This window comes from Octodon degus, unplaced genomic scaffold (assembly GCF_000260255.1).
Source record: "Octodon degus isolate 3935 unplaced genomic scaffold, OctDeg1.0 scaffold00440, whole genome shotgun sequence".
Classification (NCBI taxonomy): Eukaryota; Metazoa; Chordata; class Mammalia; order Rodentia; family Octodontidae; genus Octodon; species Octodon degus.
The window spans coordinates 106,166-113,967 of NW_004525016.1; positions in this window are offsets into that span (position 1 = coordinate 106,166).

Sequence of the window (7,802 nt, forward strand, 5' to 3'; positions counted from 1 at the left end):
ATATGCTCATGAAGATATAGAGGCTGAGAATCCAAGAATCCTCTTTCTGCTAACTGGAAACTCAGGCAACTCAATGCTGAGTTGAGTTAAATAGTTAAAAGCCTGAGTCAGAAAGCATAGTATATGAATTCCAGTTGAATCAGAAGTTCTGAGAACCAGGAGTGCTGAGGGTGGAGAAGATTCTTGTCTCAGCTTAATGAGGAAGAAAGACAATTCAGCCTTCTATTTATATCTTCACTGATGCCATCCACAGTGGGGAGGGCCATCTGCTTTATTCATCATATAATTCAAATGCTAATTTCTTTCAGAAAAACCTTTATTTATAAAATTAAGTGTGACAAATAGTGTATTCTCTATAACATGCTTATTTCTTAAGTCTTTTTTTAAACACATTTTAGTGTACTACAATTTCTGCATAATTGCAAATATTTTAAATTTAAAGTATAAGATTTGATCATTTTTGACATTTGAATGCACTGGTGAAACAACCACCAGAGTACATGTAACAGGCATTGTTTTTCCAAAGTTTCTTTATTCCCTTATGGAAGTCAAACTCATACCTCTACTGTATCCCATTTCTTGGAGACCACTGAATTGCTTTTTGTTACTTTATGGTTGATACCCAATGTCTTTCTAAATTTTAAAAATAATGGACTCATTTACCCAAAAACAACAACAACAACAACATAGGGTTAAAGGAAATACTATACATCCTAATTATAATGGAAATTGTCAAATTAAGTATTTGTGAAAATTAATAGAAATACACATCTAAAGAGAGTTACTCTTTACCAGATAATTGTAGCTCGAAAGTCTGATTCATTGCAGGATTAAATATTCACTGACTTTGACATCTTTGTAATTTATCTGAAGTTCATAGTGTTCCAAAGTAGTGGATTTGAAGAACCAACCCAGATATCAAAGCCAAGTGATATTAAAACTTGGCTTTTAATAATTGTTTTGTTCATTTCCTTGAGACAGGATCTCACTATATAATTTAGGTAGGTCTTGAATTTACTGTGTAGCATAGGCTGGCTTTGAACTCCTTAGCAGCCTCTTACCTGAGCCTCCCACTTGCTGGAATTAGAGACATGTGCCATCATACCTGACTGGACTTTAAACAACTTAATTAAAATGTAAATGTATTCTAATATAATAAAATAAGTTCTTTAATATGCTAGTTTTCAAAATTCATTTATGTAGGATTTTGACATTTCCACCTTTCTGACAGGTCATTGCAACACTGATTTTATTTGGAACTCAAATAGAAGAGAGTCAGTCTTCACCATCAACACTCCACCAGTGGCTGTCCTTGACTCTTCTTGCTCAGCTCTCCCCTCAACAAAGCTATACACAACCAATATTAGGTCCAGTTTACTTTACAAAGTCTGGTCAACATTTAAGGCAAGGTAAGAAGTTAAATTTGAATGATCATGACACAATCTTAATTTATATAAGAAACTAAAATATTTAGTCATAAAATACTGACAATTCATTATATTCCACTGATTATTGATTTAATGTATCTAATGGACTTTTTGAAAAAAATCCAAATCCATATATTTGCATACTGTACAAGTAATTAGTTTAGAAAATTTAAAAATTAATTTAGTTCTCTAACGGAAACCATTGCTCTTGACACTGATGTACAATGATCTTGACAGTGAGAACAAATACCACCTGTCATATTTAAGGAGAGATAAAATGTAATTTGTAGGTGTAAGATCAATGCCTTGCAAGGGTTTTAACCTATTATATGTTCACCTTACAGAAAATAAATATATCCTAATAGAATTAGGAAATATTTGACAGAAAGAAGCCAAACACTTTTTAAAAACATCATAAAATTTAACCTGATAAGGAAAATTAATTAGAGGCTCAGTAGGATGGTGTGAACCTCTAATCTTAGCACTTGGGAAGCTGAGGCAGGAGGACCTCCACACCAACTTCTACTACTTAATCAGTTCAAAGCCACCCTGACCACATAGTGAAACACTGTCTTGAGAAAAAAAAAATGTAAAATTAAGACTATGAACGCACCATGTTATGGAATATTGATCAAACTAAACTAAACCTAATTCCATAGAAAATAGATATTTTATTTACATATTTATAGAGAAAAAAGGTGAATAGATTAATTTTTGAATTCATGTGAAAGAGCAGAAATGTGGGTTTCTTCTCAGTTTCTGAGTGATGAAATTGATGTGACACGTCAGCTGCTTATTTGCCCTAGTGTCTTAAAGGATATTGACATCAGATTACACATTTCTATATATTTAAAGCAATTTTGTTTCAGTAAAAGTAATAGTGTTTCCATATTGATAAACCATGGTTTTCAAAATGAGTTTGGACATAAATTTTTAAAGCCATTTTATCTTCCATTCCTATACAGCCAATGGAATTGTGAAGTGAACATCTGACTTTTAAATGTTTGTAAAACTTGGCTTTACATGTACATAAAGAATTAAATGAAAACATGAATGGGGCTGGGGAGATAGATTGGCGGTCTAACCACCTGCCTAGCAAGCGCAAGGACCGAGGTTCAATCCAACTGCCTCTAGTCAGCTAGGATGGGATAAAACAGTTCAATAAACATGATTTTAGAATACATTTTCAAGCATTAGATATGGCATCAACTTGTGTATGTAAACGAAACAAGACAAAAAAAGTATGCCCCATCAGCAAAATCATTAGCATGTCAGAGATTTCCATCAGTAAATATTGAAAGATTTAGGGGAAATTTTTATGTAACTCTTAGTCAATATAGAGACAATATACTCATCCAGATAGCCTAATAAAACTATTACTATAGCTTGTTACACAAATAAAAGTATAAATATATGTATCTGAGGAAATGTTGCAAAATCCTCAGAAAGATTATTAAACAGTGATATATGCAAATGGTTTTGAGTTGAGTTTTACCTGAGAAATGAAAGCTAGGTAGGTATTAGTCAATGTACCTCAGCATGTTTAAGAACATAGTAAATAAAAGAAAACCCCTGATCATTCCAATGAATGCAAAAAACTTCATTAAATCCATGTTAAATTTCATCTTCAATTTAAAAGGTTATTTGCCTTAGTGATAAACAATAAACTAGAAATGCTAGAATAAAGCAAAGACTAGGTTTACTGTAGCTATCATTACAAAATGAATTTTTATCTGGAATATGTCTCTTTCCACTTGGCAGGCTAATTTTGGAGAAGAAATCCACTGTATTACCACCATATTTAATAGTGACATAATCAGGAGCCACTTTAACAAAGAGTCTATTGAATATCATTGAGATAATTCTGGCATTGTAAATCACAGAATGACCACACGTCAAGGTTTCTGGGGCCACCCTACCATTGTGACTGAGTGCAAGGTTTCCGCAAGGGACTTACATGGAGATGGAGAAGCCTGGTTGCAAACTACCTGACAAATTTAAGCAGTGGGCAGCTCAGGCTATGAAGACAAAGTTTGCATGTCTCCTCTGTGAGATCAAGCCAGTCATGGGTATTTCTGAAAGGGTTGTATCTCAAAGAGTTGGCATTGTGTCCAGCGGACTCCTTAGCCATTTTCACTGTATACTTCTATGATAGAACTTAACTGTTAATTTGCTTCCTAGACCTGCCAATGTGACCAAGAAGATGCCTTGTCTTAAATTTTTGCCACATTCTAGGACATGTGCAGAGAGAGATCTCTGAAGTAACAGGATACCTCAGAAACCCATAAGATGAAAGGCAGGCAGGGATAGTAGTGGTTGAATGCCTGCACAAAAGCACCAATGCTGAGATGGGCTGGGGTGACTGATGATAGTCCTGAAGCTGAGGTCACACCTTTGATTAATACTGACAAGTGGAAAAGTCATGACAGGACTCAAATTTTAGGCCATGAAAAATTAGTGTGGAAACATAAGACTCATCTCCTGAGCCCGAAGGATTCCAGTACAGTATACCCTGGAAAGACACTACTCACACAAATACGTGGAAGAATTCTTTGCACCTATTTCCTTTTTTGATTCCTTTTGCCTTGTTTTGTTTTATTCCTTTTTGATTCTTTTTTTCTTTATTACTTTTAGCTAATTCTACTTACTTTCTTTATTGTTTAATTACTTTGTAATGTCACTTTTAATTCCCTTTCATTTCTTTTTCAAATTTTATTTCTTTTGTTATTCTTTTCCTACTCCTTTATTTTATTATTATTGCCATAAAGACAATAAAGACTAATAATACTTTTTATCAATTTTAAGCACTCATATTATGCTATTATTGTAGATTATTTTCTATTGGTAATTATTATAGTTGATCCTGTTATTACATCTCTATTGTATGTCAATATTTGGTTTCTGTTTGCATCTACATTATTACTGTTGATTTTTTCTGTTTTTATTTTTTATTTTTTATGAAAGTATTTTCTGTTATTAAGGAAAAAAGTACAATTGTAGCTTTTAATTGGTTCCTATGGTACACCATTATCCAGTTTGTCTCAGACCCTTTTATTATTGCTGAGTTTTTAAAATTATTAATGGTAGTATAGTTTCTGTCTTAAATTGGCTTCTAAGTATGGCAATACATTTCTGTTTATGTCATCAAATTACTGTGTGGCCCATTTTTTCCTCTCTGAGTGGTGCTGGAATCAAACTTATAGAAAAAGTTTGGATACTGAGATTTTCTAATATTATGTTGAGGATGCTAAAGAGAGTAAATAACAAAACATAACTAAAATAAGGACATATCCCAGGAAGACAGCCTAATTAAAGTGATCTTCACAGAAATGCCCATTCTTTTCTACTGTAACAACTACAACAAAAAGCAATAGAAACATGAAAAAACATGGTACATGATGTATGCAAAATCTATTAACTCCCCAAAAGTAGATCTCATAGTCACTGACCTAGGCAAAGGTACAGACAAGAAATGAAAAAGTCAAATTATCTGAAGAAATGAAAGAAGAAACAAATTGGTCAATTATTTCAGTGTGTCATGAGATTAAAGATTTTATTAAAAAAAGATACCATTATTTATTTGACCAGAAAATTTTAAGGACACACAAACAATAAACTGATTAAATAATATAACACAGGGCACAAACAACCCTTTTGGTAAATAATTAAAAATCAATTAGAAATCCAGGATATGAAAATCCAATTGAAAGTGTGGGTGGCAGGTATGCTAATGAATTACAAGAAGACCTATGGAAGATGGAGCCAGTAAATGCTAGATTACTCATAAAGAAGAAGGTGAACAAGAGGGAGGAGAAGATGAAAGAGGAGGAAAACCTAAGAAATGACAAAGTTCAAAGAGCCAAATGACAATGGAACCTCAACACTCCAAAATATTTGGGACAGAATTAAAGCATCTGTATGAAGAATATTTATTAAGAAAATAGTGATCACAAATAACAAAATGATGAACCTCAAGTGGTAGAAAAAGAAGAACAATACAAATCTATACATAGTAGAAGGAAAAATATCACAATGATAATAGCTTGTGATAGTTGATACATTGTGTCAGCTTGGCTGAATTGAGAGTTCCAGGTGTGGAGGGACTCCTGCCTTGCAAACCTGCAGTGATTGGTTCCACCTTAGAGTGCAATTGGGCATGCCCTGGGGGGCAATTGGTTCCACCCTAGGGCCATGGGTTGCCCCAGAGTGACTCAGCAAGAAAAGTGTATATAAAGAAGTTGAGGAAGGCTTGCTGGCTGCCCTGCCCTGCTTCTTTGGAGAAGTCTCAGTCTTCGGAGGAGCTTGATCTTCGCAGCCATGCCACTTTGAAGGAGCTATGATCTCACCATGGATAGACAGTCTTCACTGTCAGCGTAAAAGGAAGAGCGCTTGATAGATGCCACAGCTGCTACTCTTCTTCTTCTCTTTATTGTTTTCTGCCTGCTTGAACTGCTGTTTGCTTTGGAGTCAGTGAAGTATGACCTGAAACCTCCATAAACTGTGAGCTAAATAAACATTTCCTTCCTTCATTTTGAGTTTTGGGTATTTATCTCAGCAATGACTACAAAGTAACTAAGACAACAGCCTAAGTTAGTAAACCTGCAACAAAAATATATAAATGATCAATTTATCAAATTCTTTAATTTTCAAAAATATGAACAATTGTTAAACATCTAGGCAAATTTATCAAAAAAGTGAAAGAAAAGCCCATATTCAATTAGAAGTGAAATAGACAAATTAATAAAATAACACCATAATCCACTGGATTTTAAGAAATTCAGTAACTTGTATTGAAACAAATTGGATAACCCTGAAGATGCCATGATGGTAGCTTCAAATGAGTTAACAAAATTGAACCAATGATTATAAAAATCCTGTCCTCATTACTTTCCTATAGCTAAGACATAACACCCAACAGCCACAATTTAAAGGAAGTGAGGTTTATGTAGGGTCATAATTTGCAGATATTTTAGTCCCTCTTTGGCCTGCTCCAAGGCAGCACAGCATGGCAGAGGACAAAGAGCTCATGGAATGGCAGCAGGATGCAGAGAATGATCAGAGGTCAAGGAAGGAAGATAGATCCACACTGCCAGTGACCCATCTCCTCCAGCTAAGTGTCACCTGCTGACATCACACTTAGGTGTAAGGTCATCAGTGCACTAATCCGCAGAGGAGTATCACCTGTGAACACTTCAGTCATGCCCTCCTCCCCGCAAAGCTTCACCTAAGAGCACATGTAGCATTGGAGGGATGCAGAGCTATAATCTACAGCAAATCCTATCAAATAATGGGCAATGAAATAGAGACAGTGCTAAAAGCCTGAGAACAAAAATGCCAGGACCTGATAGATTCACCACAGATTTTTTTTTTTTACCAGCCCATTACAGAAAATTCTAATGCTAATATCTCAAAACTTTCCATGAAATTCAGTTTGCATGGGGGGCAGGAATCTGTGAAACTCATTCTTAGAAGTGGATATTACCTTGCTATTCAAACTGAAAGGACTTAAAGAAAGAAAACTGTGGTGTATCTCCATAATGAATATAGATGGAAACATCCTCAAAAAGATCTTTGAAACAGAGTGCAACACATTGTAAGAAAGAGCATACATCATGAACAATTTGGCTAGAAGATGCAATCCCAGTTTCACACTGCACTCAAAAATTCTCTCTAAATTGAGCAAAGACACAAAAATAAAAGTGCAATCTAAGATAATTTTAGGAGAAAACATAAAAATAAATCTCTGAAAATTGAAGCAAACAAGTTTTAGATACAAAAGACTTAACCCATAAAAAAGTGATGAATTAAACTTCATAAAATTGAAAAAAATGCCTTACCTGAAAGATATCACAAAGAAACATAAAGACCAGTTAAATGATTATAAAACAATATACAGAGTGTTAGTCTTGGGGCTGATGAGATAGCTCAGCAGACTAAAGCACCTGCTTAGACAAACTTAGGCAATCACAGGGACAGGGGTTCAATCCTGGGCAGCACATGCCACACAAGCCTCACCCTCAAAGCAGGCTGAGCTGGCCATAGTCCAGGCATAGTGGTGTGTGCCTATAATCCAAGCACTGGGAGGTTGAAAGCGGGTGTCTAAGCTGCATAGTGAGACCCTGTAACAACCAAATACATATAAAAAAAAGTTAATCTCAGACTAAGGACATTTGTCTATAAAACATAAAAAACTACTGCAGGTCATTAAAAATAACCCAGTAAACATTGGGCAGCTGATCTAAATGGACACTTTATGAAATCAGGTAAATAAATAGTCCTGAAGAAGAAAATATGTTGAACATCATTTGATATCGGGAAAATGAAATTAAACTCCCCTGCAATCCTCATTTCATGTATACTAAAATGACTAACTTG